The sequence below is a fragment of the Natator depressus genome, chromosome 1 (assembly GCF_965152275.1).
Source record: "Natator depressus isolate rNatDep1 chromosome 1, rNatDep2.hap1, whole genome shotgun sequence".
NCBI lineage: Eukaryota > Metazoa > Chordata > Testudines > Cheloniidae > Natator > Natator depressus.
Genome location: NC_134234.1, coordinates 60,727,217 through 60,746,374, shown reverse-complemented (window position 1 = coordinate 60,746,374; position 19,158 = coordinate 60,727,217). Strand labels below are relative to the sequence as shown.

The 19,158-nt window shown below is 43.9% G+C and overlaps 1 long non-coding RNA gene across 4 annotated transcripts in view; it reads left to right on the top strand.

Moving 5' to 3' along the window:
- LOC141992335 (uncharacterized) overlaps nt 1-19,158 on the top strand; it is a 68,032-nt gene that overhangs the window by 9,018 nt on the left and 39,856 nt on the right. For 3 of the 4 annotated variants that reach the window (XR_012640579.1, XR_012640575.1, XR_012640580.1), the window contains exons 3-4: nt 910-992; nt 18,084-18,262. This is a non-coding gene — a long non-coding RNA (uncharacterized LOC141992335). Of the gene's footprint in view, nt 1-724; nt 786-909; nt 993-18,083; nt 18,263-19,158 lie in introns of those variants that run through there. The other variant, XR_012640576.1, reaches the window with a different exon arrangement.

Genomic DNA, 19,158 nt, shown 5'->3' with positions numbered 1-19,158 from the left:
TTATTTAACCTCAATTAATGATTAAAAATACATGATACTTTTGGTAGCTACAGTACAACTCAGTTGTTATACAGCTGAAATTATATGAGCTATTAAAGGGTAATTATAATCAGCAAGAGAGTGAGTTGTGGAAAAGGAAATGTGAAAAGGCAGCAACACTGTTGATAATACATTGTATCTGTCTCAATAGTCTCAATAGGCCTTTTAGCTAGAGATAAGCAGAATTAAAATGCAGCTTGCATTCCCTGTAAAGACCAAACACCGGACTCCCCAACCACTGTGTGCTTGTGGAGGGCAAAGCAGGGCAGTGCTCTGGGATTTCTAGGTGAGAGGGGGCAAGGAGTACTCAAAGCACTTAGAGCTTGGGCTGGGAGGGGAGGGGAGAGGAAATGCAGAAAGTCTTCAGAACCTAATTGTCTTTGATCTACTTTTCACTCATTTCTAACCCAGTTTCTCTCTCTAGTCACTGCATGCTGGTGAAAGGGGAATTTTATAACCAGAGGTGTTCATAACATCCCCAAAGGCTGAGACTGTACTTGTAAGAGGATCTAATTTCTGTCACACTGAGTGTTTATCCCCTGGCAGCTGTATTAACATGGGGGGGCAGGGGGGAAGAAAAACAAAACCCCTTTCATGACTGTATAAAAGGGAAGATTTTTATCTGTGTGTCATCACATGCATTTTGGAGCCCTGGAAAGTTTCCTGTGCCACATAAAAGGGAACTTATTTTTTCCCCGCATATGAATCTGCTTCTCCACTCTTCATGCTGTTTGTTCACTGATGCGGTCAGTAATACATGTCCAGCCTCCAGAGGGAGAGAGGCAGGCTCAAACCCAACCTCATGTTAAGACATTATCTAGCATGAAAGGTTTTAATAATTGAAAATTCGTGTGTACACTTTCTCCTCAGAAACAGAGGACGCAAGGCAAGCCCTTCGACAGGCAGTGAGTGGTCAGCATGAGAGAGGGACAGGAGGAGTGTGCTGTTATGAGGTTTGTATTTATTATGGCTTATTTTCCCCATGTACTGTACCTTTCAAGCTGTAGGAACGGATGGCTTATAGCTCCAGGCAGCCATTTTAAGAAGCAGAGTTCAGTGAAGACAGCTACAGGAGAAAGACTCCCTCTCTCTCATGGAGATATTGCTTCTGGTCTTGTTTTGTTCTCAGTCCAAAATAAAGACCATGCTCACACAGTATTTGCTCTGTTTCAGAGTAGCAGCCGTGTTAGTCTGTATTCGCAAAAAGAAAAGGATTACTAGTGGCACCTTAGAGACTAACATATTTATTTGAGCATAAGCTTTCGTGAGCCACAGCTCACTTCATCGGATGCATTCAGTGGAAAATACAGTGGGGAGATTTATATACATAGAGAACATGAAACAATGGGTGTTACCATAAACACTGTAACGAGAGTGATCACTTAAGGTGAGCTATTACCAGCAGGAGAGCGGGGTTGGCGGGGGGGACCTTTTGTAGTGATAATCAAGGTGGGCCATTTCCAGCAGTTGACAAGAACGTCTGAGGAACAACGGGGGGGAGAAATAAACAAGGGGAAATAGTTTTACTTTGTGTAATGACCCATCCACTCCCAGTCTTTATTCAAGCCTAAGTTAATTGTATCCAGTTTGCAAATTAATTCCAATTCAGCAGTCTCTCCTTGGAGTCTGTTTTTGAAGTTTTTTGGTTGAAGAATTCCCACTTTTAGGTCTGTAATCGAGTGACCAAAGAGATTGAAGTGTTCTCCGACTGATTTTTGAATGTTATAATTCTTGACGTCTGATTTGTTCCATTTATTCTTTGATGTAGAGACTGTCCAGTTTGGCCAATGTACATGGCAGAGGGGCATTGCTGGCACATGATGGCATATATCACATTGGTAGATGTGCAGGTGAACGAGCCTCTGATAGTGTGGCTGATGTGATTAGGCCCTATGATGGTGTCCCATGAATAGATATGTGGACACGGTTGGCAACGGGCTTTGTTGCAAGGATAGGTTCCTGGGTTAGTGTTTTTGTTGTGTGGTGTGTGGTTGCTGGTGAGTATTTGCTTCAGGTTGGGGGGCTGTCTGTAAGCAAGGACTGACCTGTCTCCCAAGATCTGTGAGAGTGATGGGTCGTCCTTCAGGATAGGATGTAGATCCTTGATGATGCGCTGGAGAGGTTTTAGTTGGGGGCTGAAGGTGATGGCTAGTGGCGTTCTGTTATTTTCTTTGTTGGGCCTGTCCTGTAGTAGGTGGCTTCTGGGTACTCTTCTGGCTCTGTCAATCTGTTTCTTCACTTCAGTAGGTGGGTATTGTAGTTGTAAGAATGCTTGATTGAGATCTTGCAAGCGTTTGTCTCTGTCTGAGGGGTTGGAGCAAATGCGGTTGTATTTTAGAGCTTGGCTGTAGGCAATGGATCGTGTGGTGTGGTCTGGATGAAAGCTGGAGGCATGTAAGTAGGAATAGCAGTCAGTAGGTTTCCGGTATAGGGTGGTGTTTATGTGACCATCGCTTATTAGCACCGTAGTGTCCAGGAAGTGGATCTCTTGTGTGGACTGGTCCAGGCTGAGGTTGATGGTGGGATGGAAATTGTTGAAATCATGGTGGAATTCCTCAAGGGCTTCTTTTCCAGGGTCCAGATGATGAAGATGTCATCAATGTAGCGCAAGTAGAGTAGGGGCATTAGGGGATGAGAGCTGAGGAAGCGTTGTTCTAAGTCAGCCATAAAAATGTTGGCATACTGTGGGGCCATGCGGGTACCCATAGCAGTGCCGCTGATTTGAAGGTATACATTGTCCCCAAATGTGAAATAGTTATGGGCGAGGACAAAGTCACAAAGTTCAGCCACCAGGTTTGCCGTGACATTATCAGGGATACTGTTCCTGATGGCTTGTAGTCCATCTGTGTGTGGAATGTTGGTGTAAAGGGCTTCTACATCCATTGTGGCCAGGATGGTGTTTTCAGGAAGATCACCGATGGATTGTAGTTTCCTCAGGAAGTCAGTGGTTTCTCGAAGATAGCTGGGAGTGCTGGTAGCATAGGGCCGAAGGAGGGAGTCTACATAGCCAAACAATCCTGCTGTCAGGGTGCCAATGCCTGAGATGATGGGGCGTCCAGGATTTCCAGGTTTATGGATCTTGGGTAGCAGATAGAATACCCCAGGTCAGGGTTCTAGGGGTGTGTCTGTGAGGATTTGTTCTTGTGCTTTTTCAGGGAGTTTCTTGAGCAAATGGTGTAGTTTCTTTTGGTAACTCTCAGTGGGATCAGAGGGTAATGGCTTGTAGAAAGTGGTGTTGGAGAGCTGCCTAGCAGCCTCTTGTTCATATTCCGACCGATTCATGATGATGACAGCACCTCCTTTGTCAGCCTTTTTGATTATGATGTCAGAGTTGTTTCTGAGGCTGTGGATGGCATTGTGTTCTGCACGGCTGAGGTTATAGGGCAAGAGATGCTGCTTTTCCACAATTTCAGCCCGTGCACGTCGGCAGAAGCACTCTATGTAGAAGTCCAGTCTGTTGTTTCGACCTTCAGGAGGAGTCCACCCAGAATCCTTCTTTTTGTAGTCTTGATAGGAAAATCTCTGTGGGTTAGTATGTTGTTCAGAGGTGTGTTGGAAATATTCTTTGAGTCAGAGACGTCGAAAATAGGATTCTAGGTCACCACAGAACTGTATCATGTTCGTGGGGGTGGAGGGGCAGAAGGAGAGGCCCTGAGATAGGACAGATTCTTCTGCTGGGCTAAGAGTATAGTTGGATAGATTGACAATATTGCTGGGTGGGTTAAGGGAACCACTGTTGTGGCCCCTTGTGGCATGTAGTAGTTTAGATAGTTTAGTGTCCTTTTTCTTTTGTAGAGAAGCAAAGTGTGTGTTGTAAATGGCTTGTCTAGTTTTAGTGAAGTCCAGCCGCGAGGAAGTTTGTGTGGAAGGTTGGTTTTTTATGAGAGTATCCAGTTTTGAGAGCTCATTCTTAATCTTTCCCTGTTTGCTGTAGAGGATGTTGATCAGGTGGTTCCACAGTTTCTTTGAGAGCGTGTGGCACAAGCTGTCAGCATAGTCTGTGTGGTATGTAGATTGTAATGGATTTTTTACATGGATTTTTAATGAATTTTCAGTCCTTTTGGTATGATGTCCATCTGTTTGCGTTTGGAAAGGAAGATGATGTCTGTCTGTATCTGTGGGTCAAATTCTCATCTCTGTATGAAAAAACCCATAAGAAGGAATAGGTTGAGAACAGCTAATATTAAGCTTTTTTTTAAAAAACCGTTAACCTTTCAGCCCAACACAAAATGGAAATACTCCTAATTCTTCTATTAACACAGGATGAGTTCCCTTCCTATAATGCCCAGGCCCTTCTCCATTCAGCAGATAAAGCATGAAAAATTCCTGCAAAATCCATTTTATAAAATCCTGTATTCATGTCTTTCAGTTACATTCAGAAGGAACAAGTTAAGGCTGAACACAGCCCAGATTGACCGTAAATGTGAGCTTCAAACCCACATGTTTATGGTGGGGCCTACTGGTGTTACAAAATGTGAGGGCTCCTTTCAGGCTGGGTTCAACCATACCTCTCTGTTCTGAGGTAATCCTCCATTGAAACCCTAGTTAAGTTTACTGGGAACATGTACCTCCCCCGTCACAATCAGTATAAACCTGTCATTTTTCCCTTGCCGTTTTCAATGATGAGGTAACAACCTGTTTCGCTGCCCCTCGCAGCAGTTAACTGGTATTGTCTTTTATTTCTGTGGACAGGCAGAAAGCATGTTGGAAGGAAACTTGTTTACTGGGATTAGGTAACAAACACACTGGGCAAGCAGGGAGGCTCTCTGAGCAAGGCTCCTCCAGGCAGATTCTGCCAGTGAGCGCAATATTCCACAATTATGTTGCTGCTAACTTACAGTTCTCCCAAGCTGCTCTGCAAGATGCGTGCTGCTGCGTGTGATAGAGTGCCCACAGGGTAAACAACGTAGAAGTAATATTCTTCTTCTGCATCCTTGATCATTCTTTAGGGCTCAGTTGTGGCTAGCTGCCTGTGGGTGTGCAGGGAGCACACGCGTTTCACACACCTATGCAAGGGGCAGCCACCATCTCAATCCTTCCTCTCTCTGCATATGTCCCTAATACTGACAGCAACCCTATACTCTTTCTATAGCACATGATGGAATAGGGCTACACAAGGGGCAGTACACCTCTCCCTCTCCAATTGCATCAAAAGGCTTCTGGCTGATTCAGCTAGAGCACTGCTGGGGTCTATCGCTCGGACAGAGCACCTCTACTGTCTCTCTCTCCCAAGGATGGATCTGGTTTACAAAGCCCAGACAGTGTCCTTCATCTACATGCCTCAGGAAGAGGGAATTTTAAAAAATCCACACACAATTGCAGCCAGGATAGCAGATCTCTCCCAGTTCAGCTTTCCCAAACACTGCTCAGGGAGCAGACAATAACAAGCAGCATTGATTTATTAGTGCAGACGAGGTGGAGAAATAGGAATGTAATAAATGTCGAGAAGACAAGAAATGCACCCATGCCCTCACCCCCTACATACACTTAGCTCAGAAAGGGAGAGGAGATTATTTGCCATGAAACAGCACATTGCTGAAATTCTAATGAACACAAGAAACTAGAGCCAAGTCAAGTAGGTGGTGTTAGAAATGCAAAGTCTGATGTGCATTTATCACATTAAAATGTCAAGCACAAGCCAGCAAGGAATGTCAGGGGAAGGGCAACCTACGTTTTGTAAGATGTATGGTAGGAAAGTTAGAAATTGACTTTTGGTGTGATATGATTACAATAGATGTGTATTACACACACACACACACACACACACACACACACAAAATATATTAAAAGAACACTAAAGTTGCAAAGTTAGGCTCTCAAAAATTAGGTAAAAGCCAGAATTAAGGTTAGCTATGGGGCCTTAATTCACCCCCTCCCCTTGTGCATGTACATCATGACATGGTCTTAAATTACACAATCACAAGCTTGACCCCTTTTGCCCCATCCCCTCTGACTTGTCTCTGTCCCAGTCCTGTGTCTTCCCTGTGCCTGACTCTTTGTCCAAGTCCCATTCTCCTCATTTATCGAGAGTCACTCTCCACTCCCCAGGCTTCTCATCCCAGCTCCAGTGTCTTTGCCCAGCCAGTCCCAATTCTGCCTTTGCCAGCTCCTTGTCCAATCCCTCTCTTCTTCCCACACTGGCTCTCAGTACCAGTTTCCTTCCAGTACCATGGGCTCCTCAGACAATCTCAGTGTGCTAACCACCCTGACCACTCCTTTGCTCCTTGTCCCAGGCTCTTCCCCAGCCAGTCTCAGTTCTCCCCCTAGACTCTGACTCCACGTCAGATCTGTTTTCCTCTTCCCCCCACACTGGTTTCCAGTCTTACTTTCCCCTCAGCCTCCCCACTGCCAACTGGCTCCCAATCCCCCGCCCACATTTGGTACAATCCAAGCATGTGCAAACTAAGATTTTTCCAAAGGCTCATAGCTTGGCCAGATTTGGGCAGATTTTCATGGGCTGTGCATCTGCTCACGGTAGTGTTAGACTCCATCCTTGTACTTAACCCATTATTTTGTAGAAAGTAACACAATAATTCTATAGTGTAATGATGGGTACAAGAGTAAATCCAAGAAATAAACACAGAGATTTATAGCTTCATTTTCTTGGAACACATCATTATATACAATGCTATTGAGTCACAGAAACATGATCTGGCCAGAGCTAAATGGCTTTGCTCAGGTCAGCTTGAAAATTTGATTTGGGTTGTATGTTGTATAGGTGTTGAATACAGACTAATGCATGTGCTGGAAAAACAACAAATCATAATTCTGTTGCAGAACAGAAAACCTTTTAGTTACACAATAAAATAACACAATGTAATGCATGCAGTATTTCTCTACTAACCTTTATATGTGTTCCCCAATGTTTTATACAAACAACTTTCATACTGTACCGTCAAATCCAGTTTAAAGAAAAAAAAGTCATTTTTAAAATAAGCTTTCAAATTACTTCCAAACAAAACATTCATTGGCAAAGAGTTCCATTAACAGTTTGGAATTAATGTTATAAGAGTATGGAATACTGGTAGGAATCTAAATCCATGCGATTTACTGGTACATTTATTGGTTAACTCATTTTATTCTCTGTAAGGCACCATTAATGTTCTATAGCAAATCTGAAAGCTCTCTGGCAGAGGAGTTAATCATACTTGACTTAAAACTCACACACACACCAGTACAATCCTGGCATTTGAAAAGCAGGGGTCAAATTGGTGGTGGTGTGGGAGCAAGGCGAATGTATAGTAATCTCAAACCACAATCCCAGCATTCCTCACTCATCACCCCCAGCATGCTAGCAGTCCCTGCTTACCACTCCCACATTGTTAGGACCACCCCTTTTTGTTACTTAACGGCAGGTCATCTAAGATTGTATTGGGGTGCAAGCGGGCATTACAGCTTTTATTCAGATTGTGTTTGAGTATTTGCAATTCCACTTACTTTTTCTAGGACACTATTAGTGCCTGTTTGGCCATTTATGAGACCAAAATGACAAAATTTTGCCTCTTCAGCATGTTCCTGGATGGTGGAAATACCACGAACAAAAAACAAAACAAAAACTCACAAAAGCTGGCGAAAAACATACAAACACTAAGATACTTGAGGATATTCAGGTTTACCTGAATATCAACATACTAAATCCTGGTTTATTTGGGTTCCTGCAAAACCTGTATACACAGCCCTAAATTCCAATTCAGAAATAACGTGTCAAGAATTTTTAAATATTTTGAAACATTTCTAAGTGTTTGATCCATTTTTCAGTAATACTGTCATTTACAAGTTTAATTCAGATCATTATTTTAAAATTGATACAATAGCTACTTCTTCCAGTGTTAGTTTGCTTTATATGTATAAAATACTGGATTCCCCTTTTAAAAACCAATTAAAAACTCTGCTTTGTCTGTCTGTGCCTAGTTCCCCCTATATTGTGACTATATACCCAATCCTGCAAAGATTTACGCACATGCTTCATTTTAAACACTATGAGTAGCCCCATTGACTTCAAAGTGGCTTGGTTTCAATGCGGTTATTTACACTGTGTAAAGTCAAGCATGTGCTTACGTCACTGCAGTGGCCTACACACTCACATACTGTGAGACCAGACTCCCCACTGCCTTCATGCAAGCTGCCCTTTCCCCAGGATGTCTGCTGGAGACATCCTTCATGGTATCACTTTGCTTATCTCTGTATTTTGTCTTCTTCCTTCTTTTCTGTCATGTTTTTATTCTCCTGCCCTTTGCTGCCTCTTTTCTTTACTGCCTTTTCCTCAGAATCTTCTCTCTCTCTCTCTAACATTTGCCTCCTTTCCTGTTCACTGGCCTCCTTCCTGCCTCTTCAGCATCCAGGTACTTCCCTTTCCTACTCCCACAACCCTAAGCAATTTCTTTCCCAGCCTCCCCTGCTGCTGCTCTGCCCAGCCATGCACTGCTCCAGTCCTGAGCTGAACAGAGTGGTGGAGGCATCCCGGGTTTGTTAACTGGATCCCAAACCCCCAGGCACATACGCCAGAGAACATGGCTTGCTTCCCACCAGGGCCAGACCCCTTTGTCGCCTTCCACAATTTGGGGGGAAGCAGGAATCAACCTCAGAAAAAATGCTGCACTCGGCTATGACCCCACACTTTTCTGGGCAGCAACAAAACTTGACAAGTAAAAGGGACTGATGAGGGTCCTACAGGGACTCACACATACACTCCCTTTCTCCCCCCACAAGCAATAGTACAATATACTGAGTCCCCAACACCTAGGCATGCAGGTTAACCCTCACTAACCCAAGTAAGAGACTGAATTGCCCCATCCCAGATGCCCCAGTCTCTTAGTGCCAAAACAGGGTAATTTCAGCCCCTTGCCATTTCTTGCACAGTGTGAAGAGGGGTAACTTCTGGTCCCTGCTGTGTTGTTGGGTGTCTTTCCCCATGGTTGCAGTGCTGGTCACGCCTCCTCTCTGGATCTGGATCTGTCCCCCAGCCTAGCTGTAAGCATGCCCCAGACTACTCTAAGCTGCTCCGCTAACCTAAGAACATAAGAACGGCCACACTGGGTCAGACCAAAGGTCCATCCAACCCAGCATCCTGTCTACCGACAGTGGCCAATGCCAGGTGCCCCAGAGGTAGTGAACCTAACAGGTAATGATCTAGTGATCTCTCTCCTGCCATCCATCTCCACCCTCTGACAAACAGAGGCAAGGGACACCATTCCTTACCCATCCTGGCTAATAGCCATTAATGGACTTAACCTCCATGAATTTATCCAGTTCTCTCTTAAACCCTGTTATAGTCCTAGCCTTCACAACCTCCTCAGGCAAGGAGTTCCACAGGTTGACTGTGCGCTGAGTGACAAAGAGCTTCCTTTTATTTGTTTTAAACCTGCTGCCCATTAATTTCATTTGGTGGCCCCTAGTTCTTATATTATGGGAACAAATAAACAACTTTTCCTTATTCACTTTCTCCACACCACTCATGATTTTATATACACCTCTATCACACCCTTAGTCTCTGTTTTCCAAGCTGAAAAGTTCTAGCCTCTTTAATCTCTCCTCATATGGGACCCGTTCCAAACCCCTAATCATTTTAGTTGCCCTTCTCTGAACCTTTTCCAATGCCAATATATCTTCTTTGAGATGAGGGGACGACATCTGTACGTAGTATTCAAGATGTGGGCGTACCAAGGATTTAGAGAAGGGCAATAAGATATTCTCCGTCTTATTCTCTATCCCTTTTTTAATGATTCCTAACATCCCATTTGCTTTTTTGACTGCCGCTGCATGCTGTGTGGACGTCTTCAGAGAACTATCCATGAGGACTCCAAGATCTTTCTCCTGATTAGTTGTCGCTAAATTAGCCCCCATCATATTGTATGTATAGTTGGGGTTATTTTTTGCAATGTGCATTACTTTACATTTATCCACATTAAAATTTCATTTGCCATTTTGTTGCCCAATCACTTAGTTTTGTGAGATCTTTTTGAAGTTCTTCACAGTCTGCTTTGATCTTAACTATCTTGAGCAGTTTAGTATCGTCTGCAAACTTTGCCACCTCACTGGTTTACCCCTTCCTCCAGATCATTTATAAATAAGTTGAATAGGATTGGTCCTAGGACTGACCCTTGAGGAACACCACTAGTCACCCCTCTCCATTCTGAAAATTTACCATTTTTTCCTACCCTTTGTTCCCTATCTTTTAACCATTTCTCAATCCCTGAAAGGCTCTTCCCTTTTATCCCATGACAATTTAATTTATGTAAGAGCCTTTGGTGCAGGACCTTGTCAAAGGCTTTCTGGAAATCTAAGTACACTATGTCCACTGGATCCCCCTTGTCCACATGTTTGTTGACCCCCGCAAAGAACTCTAATAGATTAGTAAGACATTATTTCCCTTTACAGAAACCATGCTGACTTTTGCACAACAATTTATGTTCTTCTATGTGTCTGACAATTTTATTCTTTACTATTGTTTCAACTAATTTGCGCAGTACTGATGTTAGACCCAGTCTGTGGTTAGGCCTCCTTCTGCTGCCAGTAGCAACACCACATGTTCTCACCTCATTTGTGTGGCTCTTCTCTCCAGCTCCACCCCCATGTCACCCAGTTCCCTGTCCGTGGTTGGACAGGGCTGGGCTCCGGCTGTAAATGGAATTCCTCTCCCCCAGTAAGAGGTGGGCTGGCAGGAGGAAGTCAGGAGTGGGATTTCATCCCAGTTCTCTCACCAACCAGGGCTCTGGGATCAGTTCCCCTTTCTGCCTGCCCTCTAATAAAGCAGGGTGTGCGGGAATGAGGGCAGCCCTTTCACATTGCAGCCAAGTTAGTGTGGAGTGGGGGGCTATATAACAGAATAGCTAAAGGAATGTGACCAATGCTCTCTAGTTGGTTAATTACACTCCCTAATCCCCACACAGCATCTCCCCTGCTGCATCAAGCTGCTGATTGAGCTGGAGGAGTGGGACTGGAAACAGCATATTGAGAAGTCAAGGGAGTGTAATTAACCAGCTAGGAAGGGCTGACATGCTTCACAGCTGGTTAATCTGTTATTCCACTCAGATCTGGAGTAGAGCAGCGTGTAACGCTGCGGGCAAGAGGAAGAGCAGGTCAAAGAGAATGCTACCATGTCAGATCCACACATACCAGCTCCAGCATACAAGTCTGGGAAGAGCAGAACCAAGAGGCCCATGAAGAAAGAGTATGGCATTGCTGTAATCTAGTCTGGTAACCATCCCTTAAAACCTCAAAGTCCTCTGTGGATAGGGGAGGTTTCTATTTGATTATGGATGATAAAAGCCATAAAAGGGATAAATGGTCACTGCTCCAATCCAATACAGCGTGTAATTGAGGAACAATGACCCAGGTACGAAATGTCTTTCCTTGGCAGAAAGGAGGTTTTTTGTTGGTGGGTTTTCTCCAACCCTGGCTCCCCCTCCTGATTCTTTGGTTTGGTGGGGCTCCCTCTGCACTCCCATGTGGTAAAGCCAAGGGTGGGGGGAAGAGAGAATAGTCTCCCATTGCTACAGAGGGAAGCTGGGACAGCTGATAGATTTTCTATCTTTTCCATTCCCCTCCATGCATAGGCGGAGTCCAGTGGCTGGAACACTTTTGGATTTATTGGCAGAACAGGGATCACACAAAGTGATGTTTCACGAGCTACATCAGGTCTAAGATGAGTGCAGCAGACTTTGTAGTATGCCTTAGCTCCTTGAAGACTTTTTATAGGACAGGAGCCAAAGGAGCATATCATGCTGTTTATATACTCGTGTGCTTCTTATCAGCACCAGCATCCCATTGATAGCACTGTCACAGTTAGGAAACAGGGTGGACAGTTGAGTTTTCCGACAGTGCACCATGCTCCTAGGGCTAGCATGTCAACGTTGGGAGGGGGGTACTAGGTATTAAGCACTCTGACATAGGGATACTTTGACTCAGGTCTGTGTGCTGGAGTGTGGACGTCAGAACCTAGGTTCCAGTGTAACCCACACACCTCCTGGGTGTGGTGTTCTATCCCATCTAGTGGCATCGAGACCACTTAAAGAGAGAGAGCTAAATGAGTCTGCTCTTCTGCCTTAGCTACCAGGCAGTTGGCTTTTAGCTGATGCTGAAGAGGCTCATGCACTAAGCTCCAGAGGTCCCCGGTTCGATCCTGCCTGTCGACGACCGGGGTGGTCTGTCAGTGTTACACCAGCACAGGTCAGAAAATCCTCAATTTAGGGTTAAAATGTAGTGTAGATGCTCAAGCCCAAGGTTCCCTGATATGTGACAGCTGACTCATGTCCCACTGACCTTAGGCTTACATTGCTGTACAGACAATATAAGAGGAAATAAGGGTTGGTTTTTTTATATAAATGTTGTCTCAGCTATGGGCCTAAAATTCACTTTCCATCAGTATTAATAGATTTTAAGGCTAGAAGGGACCATTATGGTCATCTAGCCAGACATCCTGCATAGCACAGACCAGAGGATTCCATCTAGTAATTCCTGCATCCAGCCCAAATATTGTGTTTGAGGTAGAGTGTAATTTTTAGATAGACATCAATTTTGATTTGAAGTGGTGGAGAATCTACCACATCCCTTGGGGAGTTGTGCCAATGATTAATTATCTTCATAGTTAAATATTTTATTTACTCCTTATTTCTAGCTTGAATTTAGCTAGCTTCTGTTTCTAGCCATGGGATCTTGTTATGCCTTTGCCTGATAGATTGAAGTGCTCTCTACTATCAATTCTTGGGGAAAATTTTTTACTTGTTACAGAATAAAAATTGGGGCAAACCTGGTCAAATTGCAAGTTTATAGGTCACTGAAAGGTTTGCAGACCTCTCACTTGTTGCCTAAATCTAATGCTAGCACAAATAGGTACATTTACAACAGAATAATATTAGTTCTTCATGGTAGTTATGCAAGCTTGAAGGGCCTGCATATGACTACAGTTTCTGCAGAGCAGTATTCCTTGAATGTTGAGGCTGGGTTTCCTGTGCTTTATTTTTGCTCGCTGATTCTTCTGGGTTTCTTATCTCCTTTGCCAGGGGAGTAATTTCCAATCAAGCTGTAACAACTGCAATCAGGCCCAAAGAAAATAAACAAAAAGGATAAATTCCTTCCCCAATCCTACAATGAATAGTTTTCACTTAGAACTCAAAATATCAGAATGCATCTTAAACCCTGTGGGCTGGGTCCTGGATGTTTGTTAGTTCTGCTCTTGGTGAGTCCTTGATATTATGTAGCAAGGTGTGAAAAACCCCAAGTCTCCTGACCTTGAGTTTAAAGCAGTTCTTCAAAATGTGTTGGAAAAAACAGCCCATGGATCAAATTTAGTGCAATATTAATCTCTGATATGGAGTTATGGCCACTAGTATCAAGATGTAGAATGCCTGCTCTGTCCTCCGTAGGGCTCAGTTCTGTTCCACTATGGCCCCTTTATGCCAATGCAGTGCAAAAGGCACAGTGAACTCCCAAGGGGAATTCTTGGGCCAAGGGGGCTTTCCCACTGGCATGGGGTTGACTCGCTAAGCCCTGCACAACAATGTAAAGGTATGTTTGGGTGCTGGGAGAGGGCGGGACCAGAATATTATGTGCTGTAACTGTCCTGAGGTACAGACTGTGCCAAAGGTGGAGTAATTCAGAGAAACTTCTGGAGCTCCTCCTCGTTGTGTTGGGTGCTGGGGAGGCTCCTGGCCCATGCCAGATGATGTAGGGTGGAAAGATGGCATGAAACATCTTGCCCATGCTCCATTTCCTGGCTGGCTGTATTTTATGGATCAAATCACTATATTAAGAGGAAACACAGATGTAATCTGTTCCATTTAATGCAAATTAGGTGTAGCCCCTTGCTCTTCTAGGCTCTGACACTGCAAAGCCAACCATAGTGGTGAACTCCTGTGTCTGGTCAGAGCCCCAGTGAAGCCAACAGGATTCCATGCAGAAGTCTGTGCGCATCTAATTGCAGGATTGGGGCCCTACTGAGCTAAAAGCACTCATCTGGATAGGATGGGCACCCTTGGAATATATCCACTCATCAGAGTCTAGACTATTGCAAACAATGCATATTTACAAAGACCGACCCCAAGTGAAACTCGCTGTCCACACAAGTCATCTACATGGGAAGGTACTTTGAAATGCATGTTTTTGAAAGGAAAAACATTTAACAAGTTTATTTTTGTTTGACTTCAGTGCTGACCCACCAGGCTAACAGTCTGAACTCTAAATTGCATCTTAAGAAAGTTTCCAAGATTACTCTTTCTTTATTGCTCGTCTCTGAATTTCCTCCACTTTGCTGATGTTTCTCTTGTATCAAGGTGCACGTCGTTTTTGAATTTGCCCCATTTGCCAAAACTACAATTTAAAACAACAAAAATCCATAACACAATGTACAATGTGAAGATTAGTTACCTCACATCCTTAAACAGTGTAAGTCTCCCACGTTTTCCCAACATTTTGCCCAGTGTTCCCTTCTTGTGCTAGGCTGTGATTTATATATCTTAGACTGTAAGATGCTCAGGGCAGGGGCCATGACTTTTACTTGCACCATCCACAACTATAGTCTATATACATAAGACATAATAGTATAGGCACAGAGAGAAAGGATGATCCAGTGGTCAGGGCACTAGCTTGAGACTTGGGTTCAGTTCCCTGCTCTGCTATAGATTCCCTGTGTGACGGGCAAGTCACTTACACCTGAATGCACAAAGGATTTAGGTGCCTAAGTCCCAGTTTCAGAACTGCTGCAAGGCATAAAACTCCTGCTGAAACCCTGTAGGCACCTATGGTTTTGGAGGGTTTTTTGGCAGTAAAATTCCCTAACCGCCTACGTTTCCACTTCTGAGCATGTGCATTGCTGCCTCTCTGGGAGCATCCACATGCGTATCTCCCCACCGAAGCCCCAGAGTGATTCACAAACAAGCATTCCGCTGCCTAAGTCACAGAGCCTACCCTGATGGCGTGCTTTCAGAGACCACCTAGCAGCTCAGGCTCTGCAGGTGTGTTCACACAAAACAGCCGAGGGAGGACAACCTTTCTCATGACTCCTAGCTTCGTGGTTAGGGTATTCATGTGGGAGACCCTGGGTTCAAGTCCCTCCTCCACCAGAGGGGGAGAAGAAGCTGATCTCTGTTCAATTCAATACCTAACTCCTTTTGTGCGTTCAGGCCTTAGTCTCTCTGTGCCCCAATTCCTCCTCTGTAAAACAGTGGTAATAGTACTTCCCTACCTCACAGGAATGTAGTGAAGAGAAGTATATTACTGATTGTGAGGTGCTCGGATACTATGGTAAGGGGGGGCAGGTAAGTACAATACAGAGATCTGTTGGGTCAGGCAGGCTATCCCTCTACCACTGCCAGATTGTTCCCTTCATTGTACATTGCCTTTTTTAGGGGATATAACCTAATTAATATGGAAAACAGCTTTTACCGCTACGCTTGAGTGAAATGCTGTTTGTACAGGAGTGGATACTCAGAAAGAACTGACACAAATGCCTGTGAGATGACATCGTGAGTGGCATGAGTGTGTCAGTCAGGCTGTTGTCAATACTGCTGACAGAGTTCCACAGCATTAAGGACAAGACGGCACACAATGGAACTCTAAAGACCACAAAGCTGTCTGCGCTGGACATCGGACTTTCCCGTTCTTCCATGAGGAATTCATCTGCCAGTAAATGATGAATTTCATATGTTGGACCCCTGTATTCATTCCCCAGTTCAGGAGAACAGATGACTTGGTAGCCTTTATTTTTAAAGTGAGCTGCTATTTAAAGGAACTTACACATGCTTAGTTTGGATACGAAATACAGATGAGCCTCTTTAATAGGTTCAGTATTTAGGCTCAGATCACATAATCTCTCCAAAACCTGGATGCTTATCTGAAGCCAATTCATAGTCTCTGAACCTCTTGTGAAACAGAGGCTTTAGGGAATAGGCTCTCACCAGAGATTTTGAGTGCTTCTATTTTCTGGTCAGACTAAAAAACCCCAGGATCAGCACTTCTTGCAGTGTAGCTGCATTTCCAGTCCCTGCTGGAACCTGGATATAAAGAAATGCGGCATATGGAGGAGGGAAAGTGAATCAAAGGCTTTTCTAAACTTTGATAAAGTTCAGGTTCAGTTCAAGTTTTAGGTGAAGAATCACAGGCAGGAAGATGAGCTGTCTTATCCAAACTAGTTGTCCCATCCCTAGCTTGCAGTTTGAAGTGCGGCCACAAAGGCATTTACTATAGGTATAAAGAAAAGGAGGACTTGTGGCACCTTAGAGACTAACCAATTTATTTGAGCATAAGCTTTCATGAGCTACAGCTCACTTCATCGGATGCATACTGTGGAAAATACAGAAGATGTTTTTATACACACAAACCATGAAAAAATAGGTGATTATCACTACAAAAGGTTTTCTCTCCCCCCACCCCACTCTCCTGCTGGTAATAGTTTATCTAAAGTGATCACTCTCCTTGGGGGGGGGGGGGGAAGAAAATCAAGGTGGGCCATTTCCAGCACAAATCCAGGTTTTCTCCCCCCACCCCTTTTTTTTTTCCACACACACAAACCCACTCTCCTGTTGGTTTGTGGGGGGGCTGGGTGTGGGGAGAAAACCTGGATTTGTGCTGGAAATGGCCCACCTTGATTATCATACACATTGTAAGGAGAGTGATCACTTTAGATAAGCTATTACCAACCGGAGAGTGGGGTGGGGGGAGAGAAAACCTTTTGTAGTGATAATCACCCATTTTTTCATGGTTTGTGTGTATAAAAACGTCTTCTGTACTTTCCACAGTATGCATCCGATGAAGTGAGCTGTAGTTCACGAAAGCTCAAATAAATTGGTTAGTCTCTAAGGTGCCACAAGTACTCCTTTTCTTTTTGCAAATACAGATTAACATGGCTGTTACTCTGAAACCTGTCATTGTAAGGAGAGTGATCACTATAGATAAGCTATTACCAGCAGGAGAGTGGGGTGCGGGGAGAGAAAACCTTTTGTAGTGGTAAACACCCATTTTTTCATGGTCTGTGTGTATAAAACATCCTCACTGCATTTTCCACTTTATGCATCCGATGAAGTGAGCTGTAGCTCACGAAAGCTTATGCTTAAATAAATTGGTTAGTCTCTAAGGTGCCACAAGTACTCCTTTTCTTTTTGTGAATACAGACTAACATGGCTGTTACTCTGAAACCTGTTACTACAGGTATGTAGACAAGCAGAGTATAGTGCCTGGGCCACTTCAAACAGCTCAGGCCTCAGCAGGAAGGGTAATGGAGAGAGAAGACTTAGTAAATGGAAGAAAGAAAGAACTTCTCTAGAGGGAAGAGTAGGTGCTCAGGTACCTTGGTGGTGGGATGATATAGGATAGAATAATTATTCTACAGAGAGAAGACAGTTTGAGACTATTCATTTCATATGTTGGTTACTTAAGGTTTTAATCCTGTTTGTTTTAAAACGTTTATGTCCCTCACACTTTTCACCACCTTTTGCCAGAGCTGTGACAGCATCATTGCACCCCTCCTTGCAAACAATATGGGATTGTGCTGCAATAATTCTTTCCTTTCTGACTTTAGTCTGCTTTGGCTTTCAGAAATGTGTCAACACTTGTGTTAAGTAGGATTTAGTTAGATGCCTATTACAAAAAAAAAATCATTCAATGGTGGTGTTTCAGAACAGAACCTGTAATTTGGAAATGGTTCTAGAAACAGGGTATACATTTCCTACTCTTGCCTGCTATCCATGTCAGTCAAACAAAGCTCTTGTCTCCTTGACAACGAGGACACAAACAATAAGCCTTACCTGGTTCATCTTTGCCATTTGTGTCTCAGTTAGCTGTAGATTTATGGGCGTCAGGCAGAAGCATTCCTATCCCCTGAACATTATATATCTCTTTAATTCTCCCTCTGACAGGTAAGAGACTTTTTAAAGAAAAGATACTGAAACAATCAAGCCACTTGCTAGTGCTGTCCATGCCAGAGTAAACTTGTGCTTTCTGGCTGAAACATCTGTCAGATGACTGATTACGTTTTCTATTTATAGGACTCCGAGATAAAGCTACTCCTGGTGTAGGTGGAGTTATGATATGCCATTTCTTGTATGCTACAGATGCTCCACCCATGTGCTTTAAGAGGGATGCTGGATACCTCGTTCATTTGTCACATCAAACATCATCCTATACATTTGGCAAAGGTCTAATCTGGAGGTGTGTATTTGTCCATCTAAGGCATAAGCCAATCCAGGCGGTGTAGGTGGCAGCCATCACTTAAAACATCTGAGTACCCCAGGTAAGTGGTGAATTTAAGAATTCTCTAGTCCCAGCCTGCTGAAATACTAGGAAAACATACCCATGTCTGAAGCAATCAGTGCTGGATGCTATGAAAAGCTATCGCCTCACCTGGTGATACAGAGATCAGAATCACTACTGACAGCACAGAACGCCAATTATCTGCTTTCTTGATTGGACATAAGATACTATGGTCCCAGAATGAGAGGACAAATCAGGTTGAAAGAAAGTGTTTAAATTCTTATTTCTACAGTACCCTTCTCCTTCTTTGCATGTGATGCACCCATATGGGCATCTAGCCACGTGGGTGTGGGTGTAGCTGGGAGAGTGTACGTGCCAGGCATGACAGACTATCTTTGGAAGTAAGAACATTCCACTCTTCCGTACAATATTTTAGCCAATGCTTTACAGGGTCTGGTTTAAAAATAGCCCAAGCAATAGGGCATCCCTGGGAATATCTCCTATAGTCTAAGAGGTCTCGTAGATTTTTCTTGCTATTCATCTTGCATTTTTCTTTGTTCTATTTAATCACTCTTAGCCATATCTCTTTCAACCACACTAAACAATTCCTCTTCCTTGCTGGACTTTATATCTGTCAAATCCTTGTGGATACATTTTCTTTATTTGTTGTTTAGTCAAAAAGTACATATTTAGGACTAGATTATCCTTGGGTTAGGTAGCCTCTGCTGGTGGAACCGTGGGCACATGAGCCCTAGTAGCAGACAACTGGCATAGTGGAGGAATACAGAGGGGGTTACATCAGCACAAGGCCTTTATGAGCTTCCTTAACCAGGTGATCTGCAGCTGGCCAACAGAGCCCCCAGTTGCGGGGGTGGGGTTGCTGGTGGAGCACTGGGGTGTTAAAAGCGGCTAGGGGATGCTTTGATTCAGGACTTC